General features: G+C 37.5%; 1 protein-coding gene across 2 annotated transcripts in view; it reads left to right on the top strand.

Annotated features, from left to right (window-relative positions):
* Positions 1 to 20,640, top strand: part of OXR1 (oxidation resistance 1) — a 361,766-nt gene that overhangs the window by 262,725 nt on the left and 78,401 nt on the right. The gene's annotated exons all lie outside the window — the stretch shown is intronic.

Here is a 20,640-nt window from a genome sequence, read left to right as displayed (position 1 = left end):
GGGGGGGGGGGGGGGGAAGGCGGAGGTGTGGGCGCTGCGCTGGGGGCGCGGCCCCGCGGGCCGCCGGCGTGAACTGGGTGGGCGGGGGGCGCGGGCCGGGCGTTGGCAGGTGTGCCGGGCCGGGATGGCGTCTGGACCGGGGCGAGGAGCGGAGGCTCGCTCTGCTCTGGGGACGGAAGACTTGCTCATGTCTGCGTCGTAGCTCTTCCTGCTCTGCTCTTCCTGCTTTCTTCACCTATGCTCGCCTTTCCTTACCCCGCCAACTATTTCAAGGGTAGGATCCCTTCGTTTTTCCCTCCCCGTGAGAGGTGAATATTGAACCAATTGTGACGCTCATGTTTTCCCTCTTAGAAATCATTAAGAACGCTGTGCTTGACTTGGGTTTGGTTTGGGTCATTGTTTTTATTTGATATTTGCCAACTGTTAGAATTCACATAAGCGCTTAATACGGCTTTGGAAAAGAAAATGTTTAGCGTACACGGGAACCCAGTGGATTTTTGTGTCGTGTATTTTGAAAGGCTGCGTGTTGTCTTGAGGTGGCAGAACTTGGAAACTTTCCTCAGTTGTCATTTCTACAGCCTGTTAAGTTTTCTTTTGTCATAGTGGCGTTGTACTGCCCTTTAAAATACAAAATCAGTCATAATGACAGGATATTGATATCTTACGGAATTTTAAAAAGCATTTGCTGAATCGGTATTTGCATCATGCATATGGTAACTTCTCCAATGTCGTTGGCTTCCCCTGAGTTAATAAGTGGCAGACCTCTCCTAATCATATTTTATTCTTGTTACCTGTTTTAATATGCATTTTGGTGTTATGAGAGTAAATTATATGAGTATTAGTTTAGAAAATAGACAAAAGTACAAAGAATATAAAATCTATAACCCACATCCTAACATTCATTTTAAAGCACTGAAACTGTGAGGACATCTGTTGATTGTGTGTGTGTGTGTGTAATTTAAGCTTTGAAGAAACTTGAATATTAAAATGTAATTTTAGCATGGTCCCTTTTATTAATTTTTCTTCACTTTACATAATATCTTTTCTTCACAATTCTTGTTTATGGAATTTGAAAAAGGGGATACTTGGTTTCTGCTTTGAAGGACATTAATCAGATGCAGAATCCTCTTAAAGGTGGGACCAGGGATCTTTAAACAGAACTTTAAAGTGTTTGAATAAAGGATTTTTTTTTTTTTTATGAGACCTCACTTGACTAATTGAAAACAGTTGAAATGTGACCAGCCTCTAAGTAGATGAAGAACTGAGAAATATGTGGTGTAACTTAACCTGGAAAGGGATATGATGAATAATTTAACAAATATGCCCAAATATATACATCTGATTCATTGATTCAGAAACATTGAGCACACTGCTATATCAGACACTCTCCTTCAGAGTTACAGCTTCAAAATACTATACAGATTCCTCTTCTGTTGAAGCTGCCTTATCAACTCATGGCACTTTCTTTAATATTCATGGTGCCCCCAAATCTCTTGACACAAGTTAGAAAGGCCTTGTGATGTCAGTTTATGACCAAGGTCAGTGGACAGGTACTTTTAGCATTAACTAGCTGAAAGAATTTGTATAAATTACTTAATCTCTTTGGGTGTATATTTTCTCATTTTAAATGAGGTTGATTGGATGATCTCAAAGGTTCTCAACTCTGGAGCTCTTTTTTCATTTGGAACAGAATTAGTAAACATGATAGATGGAAAAGCTACAAATTAAATAGCATTTGGGGTTAAAAACATTGTAAGTCTATAAAGTTATGCCTACAGAGTTCTGAAGGTAGTTCAAAAGATGAATGCCCCAGCAATAACTTGATTACCCCCTCCCACTCTTAGAATAAGTATAGCTTCCTCGGTTGACTCCTTTGAGAGGCAACATGTATACATACAGGTAAAAAATAAATGGTTCTTCATTAATTTCTAGGCAGGCTTTGCTTAAAATGAGAACTCTTTTCTTGGCAGCTGCCTACCAGATAGGTTTTGGGTATAGGGTTTTTCTTTACATTTGTGTCCTTTGGAATGAGTATTTGTTAGTCTGTTTAAAGGATTTCTTCCACTCTTTCTGCTTGTGACTACCTTTATTTTAGACTTTTATAACAGCTGCTTAAGTTCCCTGTTATTTGTCACCCTTCCTTCAGTTCTTTAAAATGTCCTGTGTGTTGTAGCAGTATATCTTGTGCAGACACTTATACACTTGTAGATCGGCTACACTCCAGGACTCCATTTGTTGTTTGTGATCTTACCCCTCACCATTTCATGTTCAGTAAAGATGCTGATAGAATAGTTTTACCATTGACAGTTTAAGGATGGACCAGATAAAACTTTGGTCGTATGTTTCTGATTTTAACTCTTTCTATAAACAAACTGCTTACCTGACAGTGTTAACTGATGCCTTCACTCCTCTCCAAGGTGGCTGCTTTTGCTTTCACCAGTTTTCAGTGTTTGCTGACTCCAACATTGTAGTCCCCTCAGGAAAATCTAATTGGGACTTAGACACATTAAGGAGCTTATCACACCATTGCTCTAGTTAATAACAATTACAAAGAAGACACACTATGACACATTTTTTGCTCCTGCTTAAAGAGTAAATTATGTTCTGATTCAAAAAATTTTTATACCTTAAGTATAGATCAGGTTTGGAGGCATCACCATAAACCTGTATTGGGTAACCTTTAAAAGTAGTCAGTTACTAGATCACATGGTAATAAGTAAAAAAAATTTAACATATTTAGAGTTTCAACTTAATTGTAACATAGTTTTTATCATAAACTTCCCTTTTATGTCAACTCTATTCTCCCACTTGGTGACAGTATACTTTAAATACATCTCACTCCTATTTGAAGTTTCTTTTCATTTACTTTTACCAGTTAAAACAGTATCTTTTGGGGAAATGACAAGAATAAGAGTGGCTAAGAACATTTTCTATGGAGCAGGCACTAGCAGATACTTTTATTTAATCCTAATAACAACTCTGTGAGTTGTTATTATCCCATTTTCCTGACAAAGAATCTGGGCCAGGCAAAGAAACAAGGGATATAGAATCCAGTTGAGTGTTATCTTCCTATTTCTAAGAGTTATGTCAGACAGGAAAAAATGTGAGAAGAATGCAAAATTCTATCATGTGTGATGTTAAAGTTAAAACAAGTTAAATTAGGTAAAGGATAGGATGGATAGTCACTGAAATTTATTTAGAATCAGAAGGATATTAAAATGAGATGAAAACGTAAAATCCAAGGAAGGTGTAAGAAAACTTAGATATATTTTAGGTTGGAAATTGCAGATGCAGATTGTCTGGAAGAGTTAGATAATAGTTTATCTGGAACCCAGAGAAGGCCAAGTGCCTGTATAGGATTTGGAGTACCAGTTGTTACTATTAAAAAAACAACTCATGGTGCTGGTCACTCATGGAAGAGGATAACCCTAGATGTCTGCAGTCTTAGTCTCATTTCCTAAGGTGAGCGGGAGAAGAATCTCTTCTTGATCAACAACCTCAATCTGCTCTGATGGTAACTCCAACTAAGTTTGAGGACTTAATATTGTTTCCTTTGTCCGTTGGTTCTCAAGCATGAAGTAGATTTGCCCATTTTAGAATTGCTGCTCACCTCACAGGATGGCTGAACTCAAGGCTTTTATATTATCTGTGTTTTAGGACAAAACTGCCTCTGAGTAGTTGAGGCTACAATAAAGCAATGAGTCTCAGACTTTAATGTGCCTCAGAATCACCCAAAGGCTTGTTAAAAATGTTGGACCCCCTCCTCTAGAGTTTCTGATGAGCCAGGACCCCTTATTTGCATTTCTAACAACTTCTAAAGTAATGCCAATGCTGCTGATCTGGGGACCACACTTTGAGAGTCACTGCTTTCTTTAGTGGGTAAGTCTTTTACCCTTGTTAAGGTTAGAAGTAAATATGGAAATGATGAAATTTGTTAAATGCTTAGTATTTTTGTATTAAGTTTAGGAATAATCAGTGTATTTGGTTTTTAAAATATTTGTTATATTTCAGAGAATTAGGCCTATTATAGTGCCTACAAATTAGTCTAAGAATCTAATTGAAGATGAATACTTACGTAATTGTTTTTTGAATGATTTTAAGTTACAAGGTGCAAGTATTTGGCTAAATTTCGAAACTATTGGAATGTTTAAGAGAACTTAACATTCATTATATTTAATACTTTATTGTAATGTATTTACTAGAGTTAAGTTTTTAGAAAGGTTTTCTTGTTAGAGGCAGTTAAAGTGTTTACGATAGTAGATGTATAAATACAATTTAGTATATATATGTGAAAGAATTTAATTACTCGTTTGTATTTAAGGATATTTAGTTTGTTTTCTGTTTGAGTTGATCAACTATCAAAAGCACCTTAGAAAGTGTGTTAAATTTACTAGTTTTTTTTTTTTTTTTTTTGTCTGCGGTATGCGGGCCTCTCACCGTTGTGGCCTCTCCCGTTGCGGAGCACAGGCTCAGCGGCCATGGCTCACGGGCCCAGCCGCTCCGCAGCATGTGGGATCTTCCCGGACCGGAGCGCGAACCAGTGTCCCCTGCATCGGCAGGTGGACTCTCAACCACTGCGCCACCAGGGACGCCCCTAAATTTACTAGTTTTATAAATAGAATACACTTACATTTGAAGGCTTAAAGGAAAACTAGATTTTTATATTTGTACTTCAATAAATCAAACATTAATTAAAAAGTAAAGTAACTGCAAATAGTTTTTTTTCTGTGTTTATAAAGACTCCCTAATAGCCATCAGCAAACTTACATTAAGAGACTCTTGATACATTTTTTTGAATGAATGAATATTAGTACAAAAAGGGGCATGTTTTAAGACCAAATTAATGTATTAGAGAAAGGCCAAAAATTTGCCTTTGTTTTCTAGCAATCAGTGAAAAAGGGAGATGTGATCAGATATAAATCACAGTGTCACTAAAATAAAGATAAACCCGTTGCTTAGGCGGGTAAGAAAAACACAACTTTTCCTGATAGAATAAAGAGAAAATATTCTCATGGGATTCTAATATAGCAAAAAGTGTCCTCATCATCTTTATAGTAAATACAGATTCTAATTTCAAAAAGCTGTTTTTTTTTAACACCGTTCTTTAATGTAGTTCAGTGGTGTGACAGCACAATGCAAGGTAGTAAAAACAGTTCTATACAGGATGAAAATAATTAACCCAAATATGCAGTTATCTGATGGTTTGTCTTAACTGAGGGGTAGGTGCTAGATTATAAATTTTGGTAAAACTAATGCATGCTAACTATGAAGAAGTCATACATAACAAAGATTACAGCTTAAAAGCCACCTCCAATCCAACTATATAGTGATGTCATTAATGTTAGGGTAGGCATTATTGTTAAGATCTGTTTTATGAATATATACATATAGAATGATGGAAAAATGGTTAGAGGGAAACAGTGACTGAAAGATACTTGTTTGCCTTAAGAAAGTATTTCCTAAATGGTGTGTCTAAAGTTAAGTAGAATCTGCAAAAATATTAAGAGATTGGTATTATTGTTACATTCTTGTTTCAGTTTTAGGTGGGGTTTCTTTAACTCTTCGAGGTAACTTGAGCAGTGTCATCTCCCATATTTCTTCTCCCCACCTCCTGATATTACATCATATTTACAATTCTCATACTTATATAGCGCTGTCATACTTCTACCAGTCACAAATAGTTTTTCCACTACATAATTGTTCAGTGCTCCCTGCTACTCCTTTGATCATTCCTAGAGTTTTTATTTTGATAATTTGGTATAATTTCATTCTTGTGGCATTGAATAATGTTTCAGTAAAGAGGTCTTAAGCAAGCTAGACTGTTTTCTTTTTCCCCTAGTAGGTGATTTGCTTCTTATGCATGAATTCCTGAAGAACTTTTATTTTCCAAACATTTTAATTTAACCAGGAGCAGAAACAGGAATGACTAGATGTGTGTGCACAGGTATGTGTATGTATAATAGCCTTTTAGAGAGTAGTTGCTAATATGGAACAGCCCTGGTCTTGAGATAGAAGGAAAAAAGACCTTAGAAGTTTAATGTTGAGTCTTAACACTTCTACCTGAAAGACTCATGGTTTCTGTTCACATTTCCTTATGAAAAGCAAGTCACATAGCCAAGTCTGACGTCAGTGGGATGGTACAGTGTATTTTATATTCCTCCCCAGGGAGGAATACAGAGTATTTAGTAACTGTGAGGTAGTCTATCACAATGACTACCTTAGAAAACAATTCGTTTGACAGAGATTTGAAGATGCTAGTGTTACTGTCACGGGTAGGGAGTTGTATAAAGAAGCCAGTTTTTTATGTCAGTTATTCAGTCTGCAAGTTTAATCCTTTCAAAAGCTCTACTAACAGTCCTTCTTAAATTTATTGTGGATACAACGGTGAATCAGTAGTTCTGGAGTGAAACGCGAGATCTTGCCGTCACAGTAAGCTCCCAGGTGATGCCAATGCTGCTGGTCCTTGGAACACAATTTTTTTTTTTTTTTTTTTTTGCGGTACGTGGGCCTCTCACTGTTGTGGCCTCTCCCATTGCGGAGCACAGGCTCCGGACTCACAGGCTCAGCGGCCATGGCTCACGGGCCCAGCCGCTCCACAGCATGTGGGATCTTCCCGGACCCGGGCACGAACCCATGTCCCCCGCATCGGCAGGCGGACTCTCAACCACTGCGCCACCAGGGAAGCCCTGGAACACAATTTTAAATAGCAAGGCTCTATAGTACTCTGTATCATGGATCTTTTCACTTAGAAGTGAGCCACACACAACACAAAAATTCCTTGGCTGGGTAGAGGAAAGGAGCATTAAAGGGGAACAAAAAACAGGTTAGAGACCAAGGAGTGTGAGGTGTTACCAAATAAAAGGAAGGGTGAGCATTGATAAGGAATTAGTTGGGTGCTTCATAAAGTTCAAATAAAATAAAATTGAAAAAGACTATCAAATTTGCCCTTTAGTTTATTCTCCTTTGCAGGTTTAGGGAACTGGGGAGACAGAAGACATTGCAGTACATTGTGGAATCAGTAGGAGGTGATGGAGTAAAGACAGTGAAAGTGGACTCTTATTTCCAAAAGTTCAACTATGAAAAGAAGCAGAAACATAGGCTGATATCTAGAGGATGATGGTTACAAAGTTCAAGAAAAATTGAGGGATATTTTTAAAAGTTTATTTTTGTTTTGACTATGGATAAACAGTCAATAGCAAGTGAAAGGTTGAAAGTACAGGCATTTTTTCCTGTACTACTTCACTATAGATGGGATCAGCTAATTAGAAAAACAGTAATCAGTGTATTTTTTTAGTTTAGAAGATGCTTTTCAAAGTTTAAAATCTATATTATTGTGTTTGAAAATACTGACTCCCAGCTCAATATTTTTATTTATTTTTATTTTATTTATTAAACATCTTTATTAGAGTATAATTGCTTTACAATGGTGTGTTAGTTTCTGCTGTATAACAAAATGAATCAGCTATACATATGCATACATCCCCATACCTCCTCCATCTTACGTCTCCCTCCCACCCTCCCTATTCCACCCCTCTAGGTGGTCACAAAGCACTGAGCTGATCACCCTGTGCTATGCGGCTGCTTCCCACTAGCTATCTACTTTACATTTGGTATTATATATAAGTCCATGTCACTCTCTCACTTCATCCCAGCTTACCTTTCCCCCTCCCCATGTTCTCAGGTCCATTCTCTATGTCTGCATCTTTATTCTTGTCCTGCTCCTAGGTTCTTCAGAACCATTTTTAAATTTTTTTTAGATTCATATATATGTGTTAGCATACGGTATTTGTTTCTCTCTTTCTGACTGACTTCACTCTGTATGACAGACTCTAGGTCCATCCACCTCACTACAAATAACTCAATTTTGTTTCTTTTCATGGCTGAGTAATAGTCCATTGTATATATGCGCCACATCTTTTTTATCCATTCATCTGTCGATGGACACTTAGGTTGCTTCCATGTCCTGGCTATTGTAAATAGAGCTGCAGTGAGCATTGTGGTACATGACTCTTTATGAATTATGGTTTTCTCAGGGTATATGCCCAGTACTGGGATTGCTGGGTATTATGGTAGTTCTATTTTTAGTTTTTTAAGGAACCTCCATACTGTTCTCCATAGTGACTGTATCAATTTACATTCCCACCAACAGTGCAAGAGGGTTGCCTTTTCTCCACACTCTCCAGCATTTATTGTTTCTGGATTTCTTGATGATGGCCATTCTGACTGGTGTGAGGCGATACCTCATGGTGGTTTTGCTTTGCATTTCTCTAATGATTAGTGATGTTGAGCATCTTTACATGTGTTTGTTGGCAATCTGTATATCTTCTTTAGAGAAATGTCTGTTTAGGTTTACTGCCCACTTTTGGATTGTTTTTTTTGATATTGAGTTGCATGAGCTGCTTGTAAATTTTGTTTTTTTGATATTGAGTTGCATGAGCTGCTTGTAAATTTTGGAGATTAATCCTCTGTCAGTTGCTTCATTTGCAAATATTTTCTCCCATTCTGAGGGTTGTCTTTTCGTCTTGTTTATGGTTTTCTTTGCTGTGCAAAAGCTTTTAAGTTTCATTAGGTCCCATTTGTTTATTTGTGTTTCTATTTCCATTTCTCTAGGAGATGGGTCAAAAAGGATCTTGTTGTGATTTATGTCATAAAGTGTTCTGCCTATGTTTTCCTCTGTGAGTTTTATAGTGTCTGGCCTTACATTTAGGTGTTAAATCCATTCTGAGTTTACTTTTGTGTATGGTGTTAGGGAGTGTTCTAATTTCATTCTTTTACATGTAGCTGTCCAGTTTTCCCAGCACCACTTATTGAAGAGGCTGTCTTTTCTCCATTGTATATTCTTGTCTCCTTTATCAAAAATAAGGTGACCATGTGTGTGTGTTGGGCTTATCTCTGGGGTTTCTGTCGTGTTCCATTGATCTATATTTCTGTTTTTGCACCAGTAACATACTGTTTTGATTACTGTAGTTTTGTAGTATACTCTGAAGTCCGGGAGCCTGATTCCTCCAGCTCTGTTTTTACTGTCTCAAGATTGCTTTGGCTCTTCGGGGTCTTTTGTGTTTCCATACAAACTGAAATTTTTTGTTCTAGTTCTGTGAAAAATGCCATTGGTAGTTTGATAGGAATTGCATTGAATCTGCAGTTTGCTTTGGGTACTATAGTCATTTTCACAATGTGGATTCTTCCAATCCAAGAGCGTGGTATATCTCTCCATCTGTTTGTATCATCTTTAATTTCTTTCATCAGTGTCTTATAGTTTTCTGCATACAGGTCTTTTATCTCCTTAGGTAGGTTTATTCCTAGGTATTTTATTCTTTTTGTTGCAGTGGTAAATGGGAGTGTTTCCTTAATTTCTCTTTCATATTTTTCATCATTAGTGTATAGGAATGCAAGAGATTTCTGTGCATTCATTTTGAATCCTGCTCCTTTAGCAAATTCATTGATTAGCTCTAGAGTTTTCCGGTAAAGTCTTTAGGGTTTTTTATGTATAGTGTCATGTCATCTGCAAACAGTGACAGCTTTACATCTTCTTTTCCAATTTGGATTCCTTTTATTTCTTTTTCTTCTCTAATCGCTGTGGCTAAAATTTCCAAAACTGTGTTGAATAATCGTGGTGAGAGTGGGCAACCTTGTCTTGTTCCTGATCTTAGTGAAAATTGATTTTAGTTTTTCAGCATTGAGAATGATGTTGGCTGTGGGTTTATCATATATGGCCTTTATTATGTTGAGGTAAGTCCCCTCTATGCCTACTTTCTGGAGGATTTTTATCATAAATGGGTGTTGAATTTTGTCGGAAGTTTTTTCTGCATCTGTTGAGATGGTCCTGTGGTTTTTATCCTTCAATTTGTTAATATGGTGTATTACATTGATTGAATTGCTTATACTGAGGAATCCTTGCATTCCTGGGATAAACCCCACTTGATCATGGTATGATCCTTTTAATGTGCTGATGGATTGTGTTTCCTAGTATTTTGTTGAGGTTTTTTTTGCATCGATGTTCATCAGTGATAATTGGTCTGTAGTTTTCTTTCTTTGTGACATCTTTGTCTGGTTTTGGTATCAGGGTGATGGTGGCCTTGTAGAATGAGTTTGGGAGTGTTCCTCCCTCTGCTATATTTTGGAAGAGTTTGAGAAGGATAGGTGTTAGCTCTTCTCTAAATGTTTGATAGAACTCATCTGTGAAGCCATCTGGTTCTGGGCTTTTGTTTGTTGGAAGATTTTTAATCTCATTCTCAATTTCAGTGCTTGTGATTGGTCTGTTTATGTTTTCTATTCCTTCCTGGTTCAGTCTTGGAAGGTTATACCTTTCTAAGAATTTGTCCATTTCTTCCAGGTTGTCCATTTTATTGGCATAGAGTTGCTTGTAGTAATCTCTCATGATCCTTTGTGTTTCTGCAGTGTCAGTTGTTACTTCTCCTTTTTGTTTTCTAATTCTATTGATTTGAGTCTTCTCCCTTTTTTTCTTGATGAGTTTGGCTAAAGGTTTATCTAATTTGTTTATCTTCTCAAAGAACGAGCTTTTAGTTTTATTGATCTTTGCTATTGTTTCCTTCATTTCTTTTTCATTTATTTCTGATCTGATCTTTACAATTTCTTTCCTTCTGCTAACTTTGGGACGTTTTTTGTTCTTCTTTCTCTTAATTGCTTTAGGTGTAAGTATAGGTTGTTTATGTGAGATTTTTCTTGTTTCTTTACCTAGGATTGTATTGCTATAAAATTCCCTCTTAGAACTGCTTTTGCTGCATCGCATAGGTTTTGGGTCATTGTGTTTTCATTGTCATTTGTTCCTAGGTATTTTTTGATTTCCTATTTGATTTCTTCAGTGACCTCTTGGTTTTTAAGTAATGTATTTTATAGCCTCCATGTGTTCGTATTTTTCACAGATTTTTTTTTCCTGTAATTGACATCTAGTCTCATAGCGTTGTGGCTGGAAAAGATACTTGATACGATTTCTGTTTTCTTAAATTTACCAAGGCTTGATTTCTGACCCGGGATGTGATCTATCCTGGAGAATGTTCCATGAGCACTTGAGCAGAAAGTGTATTCTGTTGATTTTGGATGGAATGTCCTTTATCAGTTAAGTTCCATCTTATTTAATGTATCATTTAAAGCTTGTGTTTCCTTATTTATTTTCATTTTGGATGATCTGTACATTGGTGAAAGTGGGGTGTTAAAAGTCCCATACTATGATTGTGTTACTGTCGATTTCCCCTTTTATGGCTGTTAGTATTTGCCTTATGTATTGAGGTGCTCCTATATTGGGTGCATAAATATTTACAATTGTTATATCTTCTTCTTGGATTGATCCCTTGATCATTATGTAGTGTCCTTCTTTGTCTCTTGTCATAGTCTTTGTTTTAAAGTCTGTTTTGTCTGATATGAGAATTGCTACTCCAGCTTTCTTTTGATTTCCATTTGCATGGAATATCTTTTTCCATCCCCTCACTTTCAGTCTGTATGTGTCCCTACGTCTGAAGTGGATCTCTTGTAGACAGCATATATATGGGTCTTGTTTTTATTTCCGTTCAGCCAGTCTATGTCTTTTGGTTGGAGCATTTAATCCATTTACATTTAAGGTAGTTATCGATATGTATGTTCCTATTACCATTTTCTTAATTGTTTTGGGTTTGTTATTGTAGGTCTTTTCCTTCTCTTGTGTTTCCTGCCGAGAGAAGTTGCTTTAGCATTTGTTGTAAAGCTGGTTTGGTGGTGTTGAATTCTCTTAGCTATTGCTTGTCTGTAAAGGTTTTAATTTCTCCATCGAATCTGAATGAGATCCTGGCTGGGTAGAGTAGTCTTGGTTGTAGGTTTTTCCCTTTCATCACTTTAAATACGTCCTGCCAGTCCCTTCTGGCTTGCAGAGTTTCTGCTGAAAGATCAGCTGTTAACCTTATGGGGATTCCCTTGTATGTTATTTGTTGTTTTTCCTTTGTTGCTTTTAATATTTGTTCTTTGTATTTAATTTTTGATAGTTTGATTAATATGTGTCTTGGCGTGTTTCTCCTTGGATTTATCCTGTACGGGACTCTCTGCGCTTCCTGGACTTGATTGACTCTTTCCTTTCCTATGTTAGGGAAGTTTTCCCTATAGTCTCTTCAAATATTTTCTCAGTCCCTTTCTTTTTCTCTTCTTCTGGGACCCCTATAATTCGAATGTTGGTGCGTTTAATGTTGTCCCAGAGGTGTCTGAGACTGTGCTCAATTCTTTTTCATTCTTTTTTGTTTATTCTGCTCTGCAGTAGTTATTTCCATTATTTTATCTTCCAGTTCACTTTTCCATTCTTCTGCCTCAGTTATTCTGCTATTAATTCCTTCTAGAGAATTTTTAATTTCATTTATTGTGTGGTTCATCATTGTTTGTTTGCTCTTTAGTTCTTCTAGGTACTTGTTCACCGTTTCTTGTATTTTCTCCATTCTTTTTCCAAGATTTTGGATCATCTTTACTATCCTTATGCTTAATTCTTTTTCAGGTAGACTGCCTATTTCCTCTTCATTTGTTTGGTCTGGTGGGTTTTTACCTTGCTCCTTCATCTGCTATGTGTTTCTCCATCTTCTCATTTTGCTTAACTTACTGTGTTTGGTGTCTCCTTTTTGCAGCCTGCAGGTTCGTAGTTCCCGTTATTTTTGGTGTCTGCCCCCAGTGGGTGAGGTTACCCAGTGGGTAAGGTTGGTTCAGTAGGTTGTGTAGGCTTCCTGCTGGATGGGACTGGTGCCTGTGTTCAGGTCGATGAGGCTGGATCTTGTCTTTCTGGTGGGCAGGCCCGTGTCTGGTGGTGTGTTTTGGGGTGTCTGTGAACTTGTTACGATTTCAGGCAGGCTCTCTTCTAATGGGTGGAGTTGTGTTCCTGTCTTGCTAGTTGTTTGGCATAGGGTGTCCAGCACTGTAGCTTGCTGGTTGTTGAGTGGAGCTGGGTCTTCACGTTGAGATGGAGATCTCTGGGAGAGCTTTCACCATTTGATATTATGTGGAGCCAGGAGGTGTCTGGTGGACCAGTGTCCTGAACTCAGCTCTCCCACCTCAGAGGCACAGGCCTGACACCCAGCTGGAGCACCAAGACCCTATCAGCCGCATGGCTCAGAAGAAAAAGGAGGGGGAGAGAGAGAGAGGAAAAAAATGGAAGAAAGAGAAAAGAAAAAGTTATTTGAATAAAAAATATAATTATTAAAAATAAAAAAATTAAAATGTAATAAAAAAAGAAAAAAAAAGAAAGAAGAGAGCAACCAAACTAAAAAACAAATCCACCAATAATAACAAGAGCTAAAAGCTATACTAAAAAAAAACCCAAAAAATGGACAGACAGAACCCTGGGACAAATGATAAAAGCAAAGCTATACAGACAGAATCACACAAAGAAGCATACACATACACAGTCACAAAAAGAGAAAAAGGAAAAAATATCGTTGCTCCCAAAGTCCACCACCTCAATTTTGGGATGATTCGTTGTCTATTCAGGTATTCCACAGATGCAGGGTACATCAGGTTGATTGTGGAGATTTAATTCGCTGCTCCTGAGGCTGCTCGGAGAGATTTCCTTCTCTCTTCTTTGTTCGCACAGCTCCTGGGGTTCAGCTTTGGATTTCTCCCTGCCTCTGTGTGTAGGTCGCCTGAGGGTGTCTATTCTTCGCTCAGACCGGATGGGGTTAAAGGAGCCGCTGATTTGGGGGCTCTGGCTCACTCAGGCTGTGGGGGAGGGTGGGGTACAGAGTGCGGGGCGAGACTGCGGCGGCAGAGGCCGGCATGACGTTGCACCAGCCTGAGGCGCTCCATGTGTTCTCCCAGGGAAGTTGTCCCTGGATCACGGGACCCTGGCAGTGGCGGGCTGCACAGGCTCCCAGGAGGGGATGTGTGGAGAGTGACCTGTGCTCGCACCCAGGCTTCTTGGTGGCAGCAGCAGCAGCCTTAGCGTCTCATGCCCGTCTCTGGTGTCCACACTGATAGCCGTGGCTCCTGCCCGTCTCTGGAGCTCGTTTAGGCAGTGCTCTGAATCCCCTCTCCTTGCACACCCCGAAACAATGGTCTCTTGCCTCTTAGACTTTTTCCCAGACTCCCTCCCAGCTAGCTGTGGCACACTAGCCCTCTTCAGGCTGTGTTCACGCAGCCAACCCCAGTCCTCTCCCTGGGATACTACCGAAGCCAGAGCCTCAGCTCCCAGCCCCCTCCTGCCCTGGCAGGTGAGCAGACAAGCCTCTTGGGCTGGTGAGTGCTGATTGTCACTGACCCTTTGTGCGTTGATCTCTCTGCTGTGCCCCCCGCACCCCTGTTGCTGCGCTCTCCTCCGTGGCTCTGAAGCTTCTCCCCAACCCACCCCCCGTCTCCACCAGTGAAGGGGCTTCCTAGTGTGTGGAAACCTTTCCTCCTTCACAGCTCCCTCCCCGAGGTGCAGATCCTGTCCCTGTTCTTTTGTCTCTGTTTTTTCTCTTTTTTTTTGCCCTTTCCAGGTACATGCGAGTTTCTTTCCTTTGGGAGGTCTGAGGTCTTCTGCCAGCGTTCAGTAGGTGTTCTGTAGGAGTTGTTCCACATGTAGATGTATTTCTGATGTATTTGTGCAGAGGAAGGTGATCACCACGTCTTACTCTTCCGCCATCTTGAAGGTCTATATCAGTATTTTTAAATCATCAAACTTTTTATCAGTAGCTACTACCAAAATGACAATAATCAGTTATACTAGGTGTTTTTTCATATATTAAAACCTCATACAGTTTTCATTGTTGGTTTTCAGCCTTGCTTCTTCCAGTTTGCCTTTCCCATTCTATTACCAACATGATTTTTAATTTAAAGTCTGACACTGCTTTCTCAGTTCTCTGCTTAAAAATCTTTTGGGACTTCTCTGTTTGGTAATAGCAAGCTAGGTAATTCAGATTGTCCTGCTGAGAACAATTTAAAAAGCTGGGCCAGTCATTAAAAAGTATACAAATAACAAATCCTGGAGAGGATGTGGAGAAAAGGGAACTCTCCTATGCTGTTGGTGGGAATGTAAATTGGTGCAGCCACTGTGGAAAACAGTATGAAGTTTCCTTAGTAAACTAAAAATAGAGTTGTCGTATGATCCAGCAATCTGACTCCTGGGCATATATCCGGTGAAAACTCTAATTTTGAAAGATACATGCACCCCAGTGTTCAGCAGCACTGTTTACAATAGCTAAGACATGGAAGCAACTTAAATGCCTATCGACAGATGAATGGATAAAGATGTGGTATATATGCCCAATAAAATACTACTCAGTCATAAAAAAGAATGAAATAATGCCATTTGCAGCAACGTGGATGGACCTAGAGATTATGATACTAAGGTGAACTAAAGTCAGAAGGAGAAAGGCAAATGCCATATGATATTGCTTATATGTGGAATCTAAAATATACAAAGGAACTTACATACAAAACAGAGGCAGACTCATAGGCTTAGAAAACAAATGTATGGTTACCAAAGGGTAAGGGAGGTGGGGGAGGGACAAAGTAGGAGTTTGGGATTAGCAGACATAAACTACTGTATATAAAATAGATAAACAAGGTCCTACTGTATAGCACAGGGAACTGTATTCAATATCCTGTAATAAACCACAATGGAAAAGAATATGAAAATGAATATGTATATATATGTATAACTAAATCACTTTCCTGTATGTCAGAAACTAATACAGTATTGTAAATCAACTATACTTCAATTATAAATAAATAAATAGCTGAGTGAAAACAAAACAAATTTTATTGAGGGTATTAGAATGCTAACTGATATGACTAGATTAGGATCTGAGTGCTGACAGAGGCCCAAGGAGGAGCAGCTCCGATTTGGGATTGCTTTTTTTCCCTGGGGGTTGTGTTGATTCCAGAAGCAGCAGCTGAGAGATTAAGAGGTGCGTTTGGTAGCCTGTTGGGTATAAGGAGACAGGGACAGAGTACAAGACCCACCACAGGAGAGGGGTGAACTCCTCTCACTTAGGACCCCAAAATGCTGTACCTTAGGATACAGAAAAACTGAAGTGGTTAGGCTCCCATAGGATGGTAGCTCAGCTTTAAATTATCATTCCTGTAACTGCATTAATAAGATCTGGTATTGCTAGTGTCCTCAAGTATTTGGCAGAAGCAAACATCTTTTCTGGAGAAATACAGATTTCTTTGTGTCAAATTCTGTCTATAGACCATTTTTCAAATTTAGTATCCAGTATATAAAATATAATTAGGCACCTGACAAGATAGCAGAAAAAACAAGAAAGTAGAAACAGACCCACAGGAACTCTGTATCTTGTAGTTATCAGATTTAAGATAGCTGTGTTGAGAATTTTGAGCTAATTAAGAGTTTTGTAGAGGTACAAACCATAAAAAATAAAAATGGATATTCTAGAATTGAAAAATGTAATCCAATTTTTTAGATTAATGTAATCTAAAGGTCTTAATTAGGATCTTTGTGGATGAAGTTAACAGCAAATTAGCCACCACAGAAGAGAGAATTAGTGAATTGAAAGATAGGTCAGAAGAATATCCAGAATAAAGAGAGAGGAACGAAAAAAAGGAAAATAAAGGAGGGGGTAAGCTTAATACAAAATATAATTAGAAGTTCTTGGGACTTCCCTGGTGGCACAGTGGTTAAGAATCTGCCTGCCAATGCATGGGACATGGGTTCAATCCCTGTCCGGGAAGATCCCACATGCCACGGAGCAACTAAGCCCGTGCGCCACAACTACTGAGCCTCCGCTCTAGAGCCCATGAACCACAACTACTGAGCCCACGCATCACAACTCCTGAGCCTGCACGCCACAACTACTGAAGCCCGTGCGCCCTAGAGCCCATGCACCACAACTACTGAGCTCATGCGCCGCAATTACTGAAGCCTGGTTGCTCTAGGGCCCACGTGCTGCAGCTGCTGAGCCTACATGTCACTCCGCAACAAGAGTAGCCCCTGCTTGCCCCAACTGGAGAAAGCCCATGCCCAGCAGTGAAGACCCAACATAGCCAAAAAAGAAAAAAAAAGATTTAATTAGAAGTTATAATGTGTGTATATTTGAGTCCCCCAAATGAAAGAAGGGGGGCAAAAGTATTATTTAATGAGAGAATGGCTGAAAACTCCAAGACTGATGAAATACTTTAATTCACAGATTCAAGCATCCGTACAGGCCCCTAATGGAATCAATACAAATCTCACTAAAGATGAAAAATCTTAAAAGCAATCAGAACAAGTAGTCAATGATGTAGCGATAAGATTGACAGTTGATTTCTCCACAGAAACAGTGGAAACTAAATGGCAGGGGAAAATACCTACCAGCTTAGAATCCATCCCCTGTGAAATTACCCAGAGCTGCAATTAAAATGGTAAATATGAGGGCAAAACTAAATGAATGTTGACTGTCTAGAAAAATAATAATGTCTCACAGTGTTTTTAAATACACATACATGTAATTAAAGTATGTAATAACAATTGCATATAAGTCTTGGTAAAGGCACATAGTTTTTAACATCCTTACATTATCCAGAAAGATGATAAAAGTGGTAATTAATATTAGAGAGTGAAAAATTAGTAATTTAGGCTGTAATCTATGGGATGACCACTAACATAATAGTTAAGGAGTATGTCAAACTTTAAGGCAAAAAATATTGTAAGAAAAGTTTCAATATACCGGGAAGATGTAATCTAAAACAATTAGTAGGTGTTCAGTTCTTAATTTGTATGAACCTAATATCACGGTCTCAAAATATAGAAAGCAAAGTAAGGAGACTTAGGAGGACCTGAATAACCCACAATCTTAGTGGGAGATTTTAACAGTCTCTATCAGTAATTTAAAGAATAAGCATGCAGAAGCAAACCAATATGGATGTAGAAGATTTGAACAACACAATCAGCAAACTTAATCTCATGGATGTGGAGATAGGAGTGTGTGTGTGTGTGTGTGTGTGTGTGTGTGTGTGTGTGTATGCATATCCACACATATGCACAAACACATATAACACTACCCTACAGTACAGAATACACATTCTTTTCCAGCACGTATGGAGCATTTACTAAATTTATATGTGATTATAGAGCAAGTTTCAACGAATTTTATAGGTTTTTAACTATTTAAGAGTATTTTCTTTCACCACAGTACAATTAAGCTAGAAATCAGTAACCAAAAGATAAAAATTTTAAATTGTCATAGATTGGCAAATTAAACAATATTCTCTAAATAGCAAAAGAAGAAATAGGGTAAAAGCCATAAAATATTTTGGATGGAATTATTAAAATACAGTGTATCAAAACTTGTAGGATGCAGTCTAGACGGGAATTTCTTGTTTTAGATTACATATATTAAGATTTTGCTTCTGGTAATGATGGAGTAAAATCTAACTCCCTGCTCTTTCCAATATACCAGATAATTATATCTCAGGGAAAGTCATATATATTCATTTATTTATCAGATATTTATTGAACACCTACCATATGTCATGCTTACTGCTGTATTAGGTGCTGGGTATATAGCATTGTTTCTCAGCCTCAGCAGTGTTGACATTTTGTGACATTGTTCTTTTTGGGGGGACTGTTGTGTGCATTGTTTAGCACACAATGCTTAGCAGTATCCACAGCCTATACCCATTAGATGCCAGTAATACTCCTTCATTTTGATAACCAAAATTGTGCCTTGGTTTTCTCAGTTGTAAAATGGGGATAGTAATGATACCGACTTTATAAGGTTGATGAATTAGGTAAGACAATAAGTAAATATAAAGTCCTTAGAACAGTGCCTGGAATATGCTAGGCACTTGGTAAATGTTAACTGTTATTTTGATTGTCAAATATCTGTGCATTTCTAAACTGTAATAATTTTTGTAAAGAAGAAAAATAGGACCTCTCCTTTCCATACTCCCAATCTAGATTCATGTTTGCTGACAACTGTCTTTAAAAGGGTATTATAAAGTTACCATGTAAGAGAGGGTATTATAAAGTTACCAAGTAAGAGACTGGACTAGGTAACAACTGTGATCACTTTCAACTCTCAATTATTGTGATTATATGTTCATATTGATAGAAAAGAATGATCAGTGTATTTCATTGTACTCTGGTACTTATATTTGTGAATGCATGTTTTAATATTGGTTATTAAAATAATTTTAGAACTATTTAAATATTATTACAATATATTTTACAATTTTAAATTATTAAAGTGAATACTTTCAATTTGTTTGAAACTTTAAACTGCAGAAAACTGGCATATTAGTTTTTTTGCTCTGAACTGCACTCCATGGCGAACTTTTGAAAGTGGTAGTGCAGTTGCAAACTTAATTGTGATTAAATGTTTAATGAACTCTTTAACGGATTGAAAAACTACTGTTAGACAAATAAGTGTAGACTAACGTTTACTCCTGAAATCAATTAAGAAGGGATATATATTACTAGTTACAAGTAATCTGTAATTGTATTTTGCATTGCTTTTAAATTGCAAAATGAGGAAAGTGGTTTTGGCTCCGGCTGTTTATGAAATAGCAGAAATAAATTTTAAAAATTTATTTAAAAATAGTTTTAATGTTTTATCACAAAAAATCAAATTCACATATATGCTGTTCATTGGAGAAAATATTAGAATATAGTGATAAGCAAAAATATTGTCTTTCACTAAGAATTGTACCATTTTGCATTCTCACCATACCTTTAGAAAAATGCCTCTTTTTCTACAGCCAGACGGTATATATATATATATTTTTTTCCTTTGTCCACTTTTCTTTAAAAAAAAAATGGCTATAAGAATTGTGGCAGTTCTAGGTACAGTTCAAGTTGTAGCTTCAAAACATTAGTTCATTCAAATGTGATGCTTGCCTTGTGTCAGGCTCTGTGTTAGGCACTGAGAAGTCGTTGTGAACAAAGCAAGCACGGTGTTTTATAGGTTACAGTTTAGTGGGAGAGATTTATAAAGAAACTTTAAACTGTGCCAGATGCTGTGAAGGAGACAAAGATGCTCTGTGACTAACAACAGAGATCTGGCTTAGCCTGGGTGATCAGGAAGGTTTTAGGACAGCCTTTTTAAGTATTGCAGAGCTAACTGACTTCTTTCAGATTCAGACTTGATTATTAATATTACTTTTGTTATTGTTAATGCTTCATTAGAACCATTCACCCAACTGAGCTAATTAGATACATATAAGCAAACTCTAGTATGGTCAAAATGTCAATTAAGATTGGAGAGGTAGAAAGCAATGACGTAGATATTTTCTAGATTCTTTAGGCTTAGGTAGAACTAATTTTTCTTTGAAAATTACTGTTTTAATCTTATAAAAATTGAGTGTAAGTATAGCATTTTGCTATGTTTACTGTCTTACTCAGTTTTGAGTTTTTTATTACTTTTTTAGAGATTGATTTTTATTTAAAATTGTTTAGATAGGAGTGGTATTTTATCAGTTCAGTGCAATCTTTGTTACATGAAGTATAGATGAGAAGATTAACATTAGTGCAAAATTTAAACTAAAACAGATACCATAAACTTGGTGGTAATGATGTGTTCAAGTGAAATGTCTTGATAAGCAAGTGAAAAATAGTTGGTACTCTATATCTGAAATGAAGTGCATAAAAGTATGTTTGTATATGAAAGAGTATCTTAATCTACTTCATGGTATATGTAAGGAATTCGGTAATTTAATACAATTCCATAGAGACGACTCTGTCTTTTACTATGACTGTAG

The sequence above is a fragment of the Lipotes vexillifer genome, unplaced genomic scaffold (assembly GCF_000442215.2).
Source record: "Lipotes vexillifer unplaced genomic scaffold, Lipotes_vexillifer_v1.1 scaffold327, whole genome shotgun sequence".
Taxonomy (NCBI): domain Eukaryota; kingdom Metazoa; phylum Chordata; class Mammalia; order Artiodactyla; family Lipotidae; genus Lipotes; species Lipotes vexillifer.
Note: the sequence above shows the minus strand (reverse complement) of the source record. Positions and strands in the feature narration are given on the sequence as shown.